Source organism: Hyla sarda, chromosome 1, assembly GCF_029499605.1.
Source record: "Hyla sarda isolate aHylSar1 chromosome 1, aHylSar1.hap1, whole genome shotgun sequence".
Taxonomy (NCBI): Eukaryota; Metazoa; Chordata; class Amphibia; order Anura; family Hylidae; genus Hyla; species Hyla sarda.
In genome coordinates, this window is record NC_079189.1 from 306,611,023 (window position 1) to 306,623,097 (window position 12,075).

General features: G+C 49.2%; 1 protein-coding gene across 5 annotated transcripts in view; it reads left to right on the top strand.

The window, feature by feature from the left end:
• GATAD2A (GATA zinc finger domain containing 2A) overlaps positions 1-12,075 on the top strand; it is a 125,430-nt gene that overhangs the window by 110,068 nt on the left and 3,287 nt on the right. The window lies entirely within an intron of this gene.

The following is a 12,075-nucleotide window of genomic DNA, read 5'->3' on the forward strand; positions in this document are numbered from 1 at the left end:
AGATAGAGATAGAGATAGAGATAGAGATAGAGATAGAGATAGAGATAGATAGAGATAGATAGAGATAGATAGAGATAGATAGAGATAGATAGAGATAGATAGAGATAGATAGAGATAGATAGAGATAGATAGAGATAGATAGAGATAGATAGAGATATATAATATATATATAATATATAATATATAATATATAATATAGAGATATTTGTGTGTGTATATATATAATTCCTATACCCCCCCCCCCCCCCCCTGGTCACTGCACCTGCAAGTTCAGAAATGTTTTATTTATGCAGTTATATACAGTATGGGCACTAGTAACCATGGAATATTTTGTAAGATGTTTCTGCCAGAATTTGGTGGAATATAAAATTTGGCACAAAAATGTTCAATTTTGCTGCAAAAAAATCTATGGCTGCAAAAAAATTTGGTGCGAGAATGAGTTTTCACATATCTTCAAAGCAGCACAAAAGACCTTTGAAAATGTGAGGAGAAAAAAAAGGTGTGAATAATATTGCTGGGACAGAAATTACAGTAGTTTTTGAGAATCTCCCCTAATGTTTTGTAGTTTTTTTTGTTCCCCCCCCCCCCCCCCCCCATATTTTACTGATTGGGCAGGTAAATCTGTGGTCCATATTTTACTCATGTGAAGTGTCCTTGTATGTCTGATCTCATGTCTGTGCTCAGGTCCTACCACTACTACTTGTGCTGAAAACTCAGGTATGCTTTGAAGAAGTTTCCCTCCAATTCATGACTTCCTGCTTGATCCAATTTAAGGCATAGGCAGATGCTAGTGCACAGTGGGTGGTACCTTTCCAGAGACAGCCATAGGACATCAAAGATGTGCCATACACAAGTGTGCTTGAATACTAGCTTTGCTGTTTTTCTTACTGCCCTCACTTCTCATGCTGCCTATCATAATAGACCACACAGATTTTTTTTTTTAGATTTTTTTGGCATGAGGGTAGGCTCACACAGAACGGATCCGCAGCATATTTTTAACTAAATATGTAAAATATGCTGCTGATCTGCTGATGAATGACCCTACAGTATGCCTCCAGCTATGCCTGCCTGCTCATAGCGATCTGAGAGTTGCCACACGCATGCACAAGTATACTTGCAGACAGCGCTCCTGCTGCCTGAGCTAGACGGGGAGCAGCTGTGATGTGTGGGAGTACATGTGCTTGGCAACTCGCAGAACACTGTATACTCGTAGCTGCAGATTGCCGCTATGAGCAGGCACAGCTGGAGGCACACTGTAGGATCCATCATCTGCGGAAAATGTTGCAGTACCGTTCCGCGTGAACCTTCCCTAAATACTGAGATATTATCATTGACTGAGGCATCTAAGGGGCTAAACAGGTAGCAGTGGTAGTTCAGAAATGAGTTTAAGCTGCACTTTCAACAGTACCTGCAATAACTGAATGACATATATTTTTCATTTTATGGCAATGTTTAATGTCATGGCACATTTAGGGGGTTATGTAGTAGATTGTACTGTTATCTTTTTGGTTGTCCTGATTATTTTTTTTTCTTCTTCTGGCCGGCGATGTTGTATTGTGGACCTAACCTTAGGATGCGCTTACACAAGAGTTTGCATGCAGTGCTTGCGTTTTACTGTGAATTGAAAGCAAACACTTTTATTCTTTATATGTTCCCATTTTATAGTGAGGGAAAGGTCAAATAAGTCACTAAATGGTGTTAAAGTGCAACTGTCATGAAATCTTGGTGCAATAACCTGCACACAGCCTTTGTGGTGTGTATAACAATGTTTTCTCTATCGGCTCCATTGGGGGGACACAGACCATGGGTGTATGCTGCTGTCACCAGGAGGCTTGACACTATGGCAGCAAGAAAATTCGGCTCCTCCCAGCAGGGTATACCCGCCCACATGCACCTGAGGTAATCTGTTTTAGCTTAGTGTCTAAGGAGGTAGACATGGTCTGGAGTTCTCCCCAGACCAGGTCTCATGTTTTGTTTTTTTAAGTTAGGGACATTTAGATTTTTATTTCCATTTTCTTTCCTGTTTTCAGGTGGGGACTCAGGAACTGCGGCTCACTGTTTCCCCATTGCGATTGAGGGGGCACAGACATTGCGTATATGTGCTGTTAACCCCCTCACTAACGGTCAGCACCTGGGGTTGTACCTCATGGGTCCGGGTCCCCCTACCTCTCTGCTCGCCTCGCTCGCACATGGTAGCCTGGCGTGATGCAGGTGACAAAAAGCTGACTGAAGACTTCATAGGAAGGCTTCATGAGGTAAGTTCTTCTGCCTGAGGTGAGTATTCTCCCCTTTTTCTTCCAGGTAGGGACTTTCAGCCTCTGGAGACCCCCTATTTTTGGCCCACTCTTGGTAGTCTGGATATGGGGCCTGGCTTGAAGGACCTTGTTCCCTCTTCCTATGGGGTCTTGGGGTGGGGGACAAATGTCTCCCGTTTTAAAGCAGTGGTGTGGAACAGACTGTAAAGCTGTGAGGGAGAGCTGTTTCACTGTCATGGCAGCACGGCTTAGACTTTCACTTTCTGCGGGCGCACGGCTCAGTGGCTGCATATCGCGTCCGCCATATGTCTGTCGGCGGCGTGAGGCTGCTGGCCGGGTGCTCGCCTGCTACCTCCCCCTGTCATCGCTCGGGGCTGGGAGTGGGCGCCGTTATCGGCCGCATATCACGTCTGCCATATTTCCCTGTCGGCAGCGTACGGCTGCTGACGGGGAGCTCGCCCGTTCCCTCCCCCTGTCATGCGCTCGGGGCCGGGAGCGGGCGCCATTATCAGCCGAACATGTACTTCGGCCACGAGCGAGGTCGGAACTCCGCTCCGTCACCCGCAGTTGGCTGTGTTTTTCTTCTAAGAGCGCGGGGTTTCTTTTATGAGCCCTGCTTCTGTGCTGCAGAGCTCTCCATTTTTACTCTTAGCACAGTCATAAAGTTGCAGGCTCAAGTCCTGCTTAAGTCACCTTAACAAACGAGGACGCCATTATAGCATTTTAGTTCTCTGGCCGCGGGCCCTTGTTGGGCTTTAGCCACGCCCACTCACGGACGCGGGAATCCTATGAAGTAGGCCAATCAGTGCTAAGCGCGCGCAGAGGTGTTTTTAGAGGTGCCAATAGACCGGTCCTCTCTTCTCGTTGTCTCTGCAGAACAGTCCCTCCTTCTAGACAGATAGCAAGGGCCCTGGTCACCTATTGTTCTTGCAGGGACCGCAATTCATACAATGCTTGATTCTTGTTCCACCAGCACCACTGCTTCCCCTGCTATATCTACCCCTCGCCCAGTCTATATCCGACTTGGCTTAGGTCTCCGCCTGGGAGAGGTCCACCCTACGCTGGCCCTCCAGAGGGACCCGCTTCCCTTCTCTCTATATCACCGCTCTCGCAAGCGTTATAGTGGTGTATTCTCTGACTCATCCCCTGGGTCTCCTGATAGACACGGGTGCTCCCCTCATAGGACTCACCTGCTGCTCCACTTGCATAAGCGTCGCCCCTTCAGAGGACACTTCTGTGGTCGCCGCTCTGGCTCTCCAGAGCCGCGTACCCGGTCGGTGTCCCGCTCCTCCAGGGCTGCCTCCACTTGTTCCCACTCACCTGGAGAACTTGAGGATGAGGTTTCCGATTTGGCATCGGATTCAAAGGACCGCACGGATATGCCTGATGTGGTGTACTCATTGGTTTCGGCCATAAGAGACACCTTCCAGCTAAAGGACCCAGTAACTTTGGACGTGGTCCAAAAGTTTCCTCTCATTGTGCCCGACCTCTTCCAGGGCTGTCCACCTCGTTCCCATTCACCTGGAGAACTTGTGGATGAGGTTTCTGATTCGGCCTCCGACTCAAAGGAACGCACGGATGCCTGATGAAGTGTACTCATTGGTTTCGGCCATAAGAGACACCTTCCATCTAAAGGACCCAGGAACTTCGGACGTGGCTCCAGAAGTATCCTTTCATTGTGCCCGACCGGCATCCAAGATTTTCAGATCTCACGGATATGGCTGACACGGTGCACTCATTGGTTTTGGCCATAAGAAACACCTTCCATCTAGAGGACCCAGGAACTTCGGACGTGGCTCCAGAAGTCCCCTTTCTTCGTGCCCGACCGGAACCCAAGACTTACAGCTCTCTCACTGAATTTTACGCCCTGCTGGTATCCGCCTGAAGTCGCCCTGACAAGAAGTTTCAGGACACAAAAGAAGGTTCAAGCGCTGTATACCTTCGCCAAGGACCTCATTGCTCGATGGACCTCCTCTCCAACTGTGGGTCCACCGGTCTCCCGTCTCTCTAAGGCGACTACCCGGCCGTTGGCTGATGCGGCTGCCTTCAAGGATCCAGCGGATATGAAGGTGGAGACTTTGGCAAACTTTGCCTTTGAAACAGCAGGTTCTTTCTGTGTTCTGCTTCCATGTGCAGCCACTGTGCTGCCTTTGCCACAAGCTACCTGGTAGCCACCATGTGGCTTAAAGCATGGAATTCAGACACCACCTTCGGGAAATGAGGCGACTGTCGGAAAGGAGTTCTTTATTACCTCTGGATAAGGCTCACATAACCACTTTCCGTCCGAAGTCCTCCGCCTTCCGGTTCTGCGGACCTTTGGTATCAATAAAGGGTCCAGCCAGGCGCCTTCACGGGAAGAGGGTTCCCTCCTTCCGGACCCGTCCCTCCCGGCGGTCGGCTATCCGTTCCGGCCGTTTTGCGGCCCCATCAGGCACCCGTAGGCCTTCCTCGGCCTGAAGGGTCGCCCCCACCCGCCGACCTTTCTTGGGTGGTTGATCGCCTCTTACTCTTCTGGGATGCCTGAACCAGCTCCTTTTTATCCAGGGAGTAATTGTCCTGGTTCCTTCTGGGGAACGTTTTTGAGGTTTATACCAACCTCTTTGTTGGCCCCAAGAAAGGCGTTTTTGTTCACCCAATCTTGGTTCTCGAGTATCTCGGCCAGCATCTTCTGCTTTCCCATCCCGAATGGAGTCTCTCCGTTTGGTGCTGGCGTCCAGGGTTCAAGGGGAGTTTTCTTTCCTTGGCGGACATCATGGAGGCCTGCCTCCATATCTGTTTCCCGGTCATCAGCAGTACTTCCGCTTTGCAGTTCCGGACGGTCATTTTCTATTGTGGCTCTCCTTTTTCAGTCTGGTCACCTCTCCGCGGACCCTTACCAAAGTCCTGGTGCCTGTGATGACCCTTTTACGGACAACAGTAGTTTTCGTGATTCCTTACTTGGATGACCTCCTGATCGGAGCTCCAGCCAGGGCCCAGATCCTGGAGAGTCTTAGTCTCAACCTCCGAACCTTGTCACTTAACCATCCAACCGCTCTTCCAGTTCAACGCGGCCTCTGCCCGCTTTCGACTCCACCAAACAATTGGCTGACTCTCTTATCAAGAGACCGATGTCTTCTGCACCCTGCTCCAGTTTCCATTCGCTTTTGCATTGATGTCCTGGGTTTGTTAGTGGAGGCCGTGCCATTTGCCCAGCTTCATCGCCGACCTCTTCAACTGGTGATTTTCTTCTGGTGGGACAGGTCTACATTGTCTCTCGACCGCAAGATTGTTCTCTTTCGACAGTCTTGTCGGTCCATTCTATGGTGACTTTGTTTCCCCCCTGCTTTTTCAGGGGCGCTCCTTTCTGCCCCTCCCTGCCAATCTGTCGGGCTGGGGAGGTGTTTTCAGGGACTGGCCGGTCTGGTGCCTTGGTCCCCCGAGTAGCCCTTTTCCCCTTCAACATGTTGGGGCCTAGGGCAATTTTTTCCTTGCTTGCTTATTGGGAAACTCCCTTCTTGGGAACTCATTTTTCCAGCCATATCTGCTATCTTCATGCTAGCTGTCCCTGGGATGTGGTCTTCTCGGCCGGTCCTCAGTCGTTCACGGCGAGTGGTCCCCACATCCGGGGGTGTTTACAGTGATCTGCAACCCCTGGGGCGCTCCTGGCGTGGACCTCTGCTTGTCACGCCACAACTGAAGCGTTCCTCTCTCATGGTTGGGCTTGTCCTGCCTTATCTATAAGGTCAGGTTCCTGAACGACTTAATGCTGCGCCTTCCCTATTTACCGTCTCTGCCTTTGTCGGCGTGGCGGCTGAGGCCGCGGTTCTAAGGACCTGCGGTTTCTCTTCCCAAGTGGTTCGCACCATGCTGAGGGCTCACAAGCCTTCCTCTGCAAGATTTACCACCATACCTGGCTGTCTTCTTTTTGTTGGTGTGAAACTCAGCCTTTTTTCCCCGTCGTGGTTTTACTTTCCCAACCCCTTTCCCTTTCCAGTCGGGGCTGGAAGGTGGCGTTCCTTTTTGCTCTTGCCTCTGTTTGGAGGGTGCCAGAGCTGTTAGCTCTCCTGCCATTCTCCCTTCCTGGTTGTATACCAGGACAAGTTGTTTTCCGTCCAGGTCTGTCCTTCTTACCTTGATGGTTTTGACTTTTTCATTTCAATGAGATCGTCCTACCGTCCTTTTGTCCGGCCCTTTCTCATCCCTGGTAATGTTTGTTCCACAACCTGGTTGTGGTGAGGGCTGTTCGGACTGATCTCTCAGTCTCTTTCCTTTCGGCAGTGTGACTCCCTTTTTTGTTTTTCCCGAAGGTAGTCTTTACAGGACAACCTGCTCTATGGCCACCATTTTTCGGTGGATCCAGTCTATTTCCGAGTTTACCTCTGCAAAGGGAAGATCTCAGATGATACTCTAAGCCGTAAGACGTTGCAGGCGGCGGCGGTGGTGGTCCACCCGTCCACCTGTCTGATTTCTTACCCACCCAAGGGACGGCTTTGGTACGTCCCATGGTCTGTGTCCCCCAATGGAGCCGATCGAGAGAGATTTTACGGTAAGCATAAAAAATCTCCTTTTCTCTAAGGATCCATTGGGGGACACAGCTCCCACCCTTTTTTCTGGGGTTCCTATTTCAGTTATCTGTCCGAAGGTGTGTTCAGTTGCCTTTTCTTCTGATTGCTCGGACAGTGTGTGGTTTTCTCTTGACCTGTTGGTCTTCTCCTATTGCTCTGAGACTAAAACTGATTACCTCAGGTGCCTGTGGGCGGGTATACCCTGCTGGGAGGAACAGGCTTTTCTTGTTGCCATAGTGTCAAGCCTGCTGGTGACAGCAACATACACCCATGGTCTGTGTCCCCCAATGGATCCTTTGAGAAAGAGATTTTATGGTAAGCATAAAAAATCTCCTTTTTTCCTGATATTTGCAGGCTTTCATGACGCCAAAAAATGCTTTTAATCAAAGCCACTGACGGTCGGATAGGTGTGGCGCGAGGTACGCGATGCCACGCCCACCGAGTATGTCAGCGCTGGGACCGCTGTGTGATTGACACACAGGTCCCAGCGCATGCGCCCTTCAGCTAATCGAACGTGCACGCTGCTGTGTCTCATCCAGCAAGCGCTCGCTTCCGCCGTGGTCTTCCTCCTCAGTGCGCCTGTGCAGAGCAGCGCACATTCAGGTTAGTTGTCAATACTAGGTGCAGAGAAGAAGCGCGCTCTCTGCACCTAGCACTGCGCAGGCTCACTGAGGAGGAAGACGGCAGCAGGAGCGAGCGCTTGCTGGATGACGCACAGCGGCAGGGCATGTTAGATTAGCAGAAGGGTGCATGCGCTGGGACCTGTGTGTCAATCACACAGCTGTCCCAGTGCTGACATACAGGGTAGGCGCGGCATCAGTCCTTCAGTGGCTTTGATTAAAAGCATTTTTATGGTGTCCTGAAAGCCTGCAATTATCAGGTAAAAACATTGCTATACACACCACCTGCACACAGTACAAAGGCTGTGTGCAGGTTATTGCACTAGGTTTCATGACAGTTGCGCTTTAACTCCATGTGCTGCTAAGTGTATTTGCAAATACCAGAGTCCGAAGCATTTAACCCCTTAACGACGCAGGACGTATATTTACGTCCTGCGCTGGCTCCTGCGATATGAAGCGGGATCGCGCCGCGATCCCGCATCATATCGTGTCGGTTCCGGCGCTAATCAACGGCCGGGACCCGCGGCTAATACCACACATCGCCGATCGCGGCGATGTGCGGCATTAACCCTTTAGAAGCGGCGGTCAAAGCTGACCACCGCTTCTAAAGCGAAAGTGAAAGTTACCCGGCTGCTCAGTCGGGCTGTTCGGGACCGCCGCGGTGAAATCGCGGCATCCCGAACAGCTGACCGGACACCGGGAGGGCCCTTACCTGCCTCCTCGGTGTCCGATCGGTGAATCCAGGCAGGAGCAGTCAAGCGCCGATAACACTGATCACAGGCGTGTTAATACACGCCTGTGATCAGGATGGGAGATCAGTGTGTGCAGTGTTATAGGTCCCTATGGGACCTATAAAACTGCAAAAAAAAAGTAAAAAAAAAAAAAAGTGTTAATAAAGGTCATTTAACCCCTTCCCTAATAAAAGTTTGAATCACCCCCCTTTTCCCATAAAAAAAATAAGTGTGAAAAAAAATAAACATATGTGGTATCGCCGCGTGCGTAAATGTCCGGACTATAAAAATATATCATTAATTAAACCGCACGGTCAATGGCGTACGCGCAAAAAAATTCCAAAGTCCAAAAAAGCGTAGTTTGGTCACTTTTTATACCATTAAAAAATGAATAAAAAGTGATCAAAAAGTCTGATAAAAACTTCAGATCACGGCACAAAAAATGAGTCCTCATACCGCACTGTACGTGGAAAAATAAAAAAGTTATAGGGGTCAGAAGAGGACATTTTTAAACGTATAAATTTTCCTGCATGTAGTTATGATTTTTTCCAGAAGTGCGACAAAATCAAACCTATATAAGTAGGGGATCATTTTAACCGTATGGACCTACAGAATAATGTGTCATTTTTACCGAAATATGCACTGCGTAGAAACGGAAGCCCCCAAAAGTTACAAAATGGCGTTTTTTCTTCGATTTTTTTCGCACAATGATTTTTTTTTTCCGTTTCGCCGTGCATTGTTGGGTAAAATGACTAATGTCACTGCAAAGTAGAATTGGCGACGCAAAAAATAAGCCATAATATGGATTTTTAGGTGGAAAATTGAAAAGGTTATGATTTTTAAAAGGTAAGGAGGAAAAAACGAAAGTGAAAAAACGGAAAAACCCTGAGTCCTTAAGGAGTTAAGGACCAGGCCCATTTTATTATTGCATTTTCATTTTTTTCCTCCTTCTAAAGATAATAACTTTTTATTTTTTTTATTTCCATCCACAGACCCATATATGAGGGGTTGTTTTTTTTGCGTCACAAATTTTACTTTGTAATAACATCACTTATTTTACCATAAAATCTATGGCTCAACCCAAAAAATATTTTCTTTTATGTGGGAAAATTGAAAAGAAAACCGCAATTTAGCAAATTTTGGAAGGTTTTGTTTTCATGCTGTACACTTTATGGTAAAAATGATATGTTTTCTTTATTCTGTGGGTTAATACAATTAAAATGATACCTGTGTTATATGCTTTTCTATAATTGTACTGCTTAAAAAAAAAAAAAACTATTTGAACAAAATTAGTATGTTTGAAATTGCCCTATTTTGACCACATATAACTCATTTTTTCCGTATATGGGGCGATATGAGGGCTCATTTTTTGCGTTGTGATCTGTAGTTTTTATCGCTACCACTTTTGCTTAGGTTTAACTTTTTATAAATTTTTTGGGGAATAAAATGTCACAAAAATGCAACAATTTTGGACCTTTTTTATTCTTGTAAGTTTACGCCGTTCACTGTATGGGATAATTACCGTATATACTCGAGTATAGGCCGAGTTTTTCAGCACGATTTTTCGTGCTGAAAACACCCCCCTCGGCTTATACTCGAGTGAACTCCCCCACCCGCAGTGGTCTTCAACCTGCGGACCTCCAGAGGTTTCAAAACTACAACTCCCAGCAAGCCCGGGCAGCCATCGGCTGTCCGGGCTTGCTGGGAGTTGTAGTTTTGAAACCTCCGGAGGTCCGCAGGTTGAAGACCACTGCGGCCTTCAACATCATCCAGCCCCCTCTCACCCCCTTTAGTTCTGAGTACTCACCTCCGCTCGGCGCTGGTCCGGTCCTGCAGGGCTGTCCGGTGAGGAGGTGGTCCGGTGAGGAGGTGGTCCGGGCTGCTATCTTCACCGGGGAGGCCTCTTCTAAGCGCTTCGGGCCCGGCCTCAGAATAGTCACGTTGCCTTGACAACGACGCAGATACGTCGCTGTCAAGGCAACGGCTCTATTCCGGGCCGGAAGCGCGGAGAAGAAGGCGCCCCCGGTGAAGATAGCAGCCCGGACCACCTCCTCACCGGACCACCTCCTCTCCGGACAGCCCTGCAGGACCGGACCAGCGCCGAGCGGAGGTGAGTACTCAGAACTAAAGGGGGTGAGAGGGGGCTGGATGATGTTGAAGGCCGCAGTGGTTTTCAACCTGCGGACCTCCGGAGGTTTCAAAACTACAACTCCCAGCAAGCCCGGACAGCCGATGGCTGCCCGGGCTTGCTGGGAGTTGTAGTTTTGAAACCTCTGGAGATCCGCATGTTGAAGGCCGCAGTGGTCTTCAACCTGCGGACCTCCGGAGGTTTCAAAACTACAACTCCCAGCAAGCCCGGACAGCCGATGGCTGCCCGGGCTTGCTGGGAGTTGTAGTTTTGAAACCTCTGGAGGTCCGCATGTTGAAGGCCGCAGTGGTCTTCAACCTGCGGACCTCCGGAGGTTTCAAAACTACAACTCCCAGCAAGCCCGGACAGCCGATGGCTGCCCGGGCTTGCTGGGAGTTGTAGTTTTGAAACCTCTGGAGGTCCGCATGTTGAAGGCCGCAGTGGTCTTCAACCTGCGGACCTCCGGAGGTTTCAAAACTACAACTCCCAGCAAGCCCGGACAGCCGATGGCTGCCCGGGCTTGCTGGGAGTTGTAGTTTTGAAACCTCTGGAGGTCCGCATGTTGAAGGCCGCAGTGGTCTTCAACCTGCGGACCTCCGGAAGTTTCAAAACTACAACTCCCAGCAAGCCCGGACAGCCGATGATGAAGGGGGGGGGGGGGGGTGTGGGGATGATGAAGGGGGGTGGGGATGATGAAGGGGGGGGGGGGTGTGGGATGATTACAAGGGGATGATGAAGGGGGGATGTGTGGGATGATAAGGGGATGTGTGGGATGATGACAAGGGGATGATGAAGGGGGGATGTGTGGGATGATGACAAGGGGATGATGAAGGGGGGATGTGTGGGATAAGGGGATGTGTGGGATGATAAGGGGATGATGAAGGGGGGATGTGTGGGATGATGACAAGGGGATGATGAAGGGGGGATGTGTGGGATGATAAGGGGATGTGTGGGATGATGACAAGGGGATGATGAAGGGGGGATGTGTGGGATGATGACAAGGGGATGATGATGAGGATGTTAATGACGGGTCTGGATGATGACAGGGGGGGATGAGGTATTTCCCACCCTAGGCTTATACTCGAGTCAATAACTTTTCCTGGGATTTTGGGTTGAAATTAGGGGTCTCGGCTTATACTCGGGTCGGCTTATACTCGAGTATATACGGTAACAGTATATTTTGATCAGACTTTTACGCATGCGGCGATTCAAAATGTTAACGATTCCTTTTTTTTCCGTGGTAAAATGGGGAGGGGATTTTTTTTTCAGTTAACTTTTTTTATAACTTTTTAAAATAAGTTTTACACGTTATAGCAATCATTTGATTGCTAATACTGTTCAGTGCCATGCATAGGGCATAGCACTGATCAGTGTTATCGGTCATCTTCTGCTCTGGTCTGCTCGATCTCACACCAGAGCAGAGGATCCCTGGAGAGACAGACGGAGGCAGGTGAGGGGACCTCCGTCCGCCATTATGGATGATTGGATCCCCGCGGCGATCATCCATTTAAAGTACCGCACTGCCGCAGATGCCGTGATCTCTTGATCACAGCATCTGAGGGGTTAATGGCGGACATCTGCGTGATCGCACATGTCCGCCAATACTGGCGGGTCCCTGGCGTGCATGACTCGAACATCGGTCCGGTGCTCGCGGTCATGGCGGAGCGTAAATGTATGTCATGGTGCGTTAAGTACCACGGCACCATGATGTACATTTACGTCCATTGTCATTAAGGGGATAAATTTAGCTTGATATTGGATTTTGCATGTTTTTTTGAGAGGCCTGATAAAAAAAAA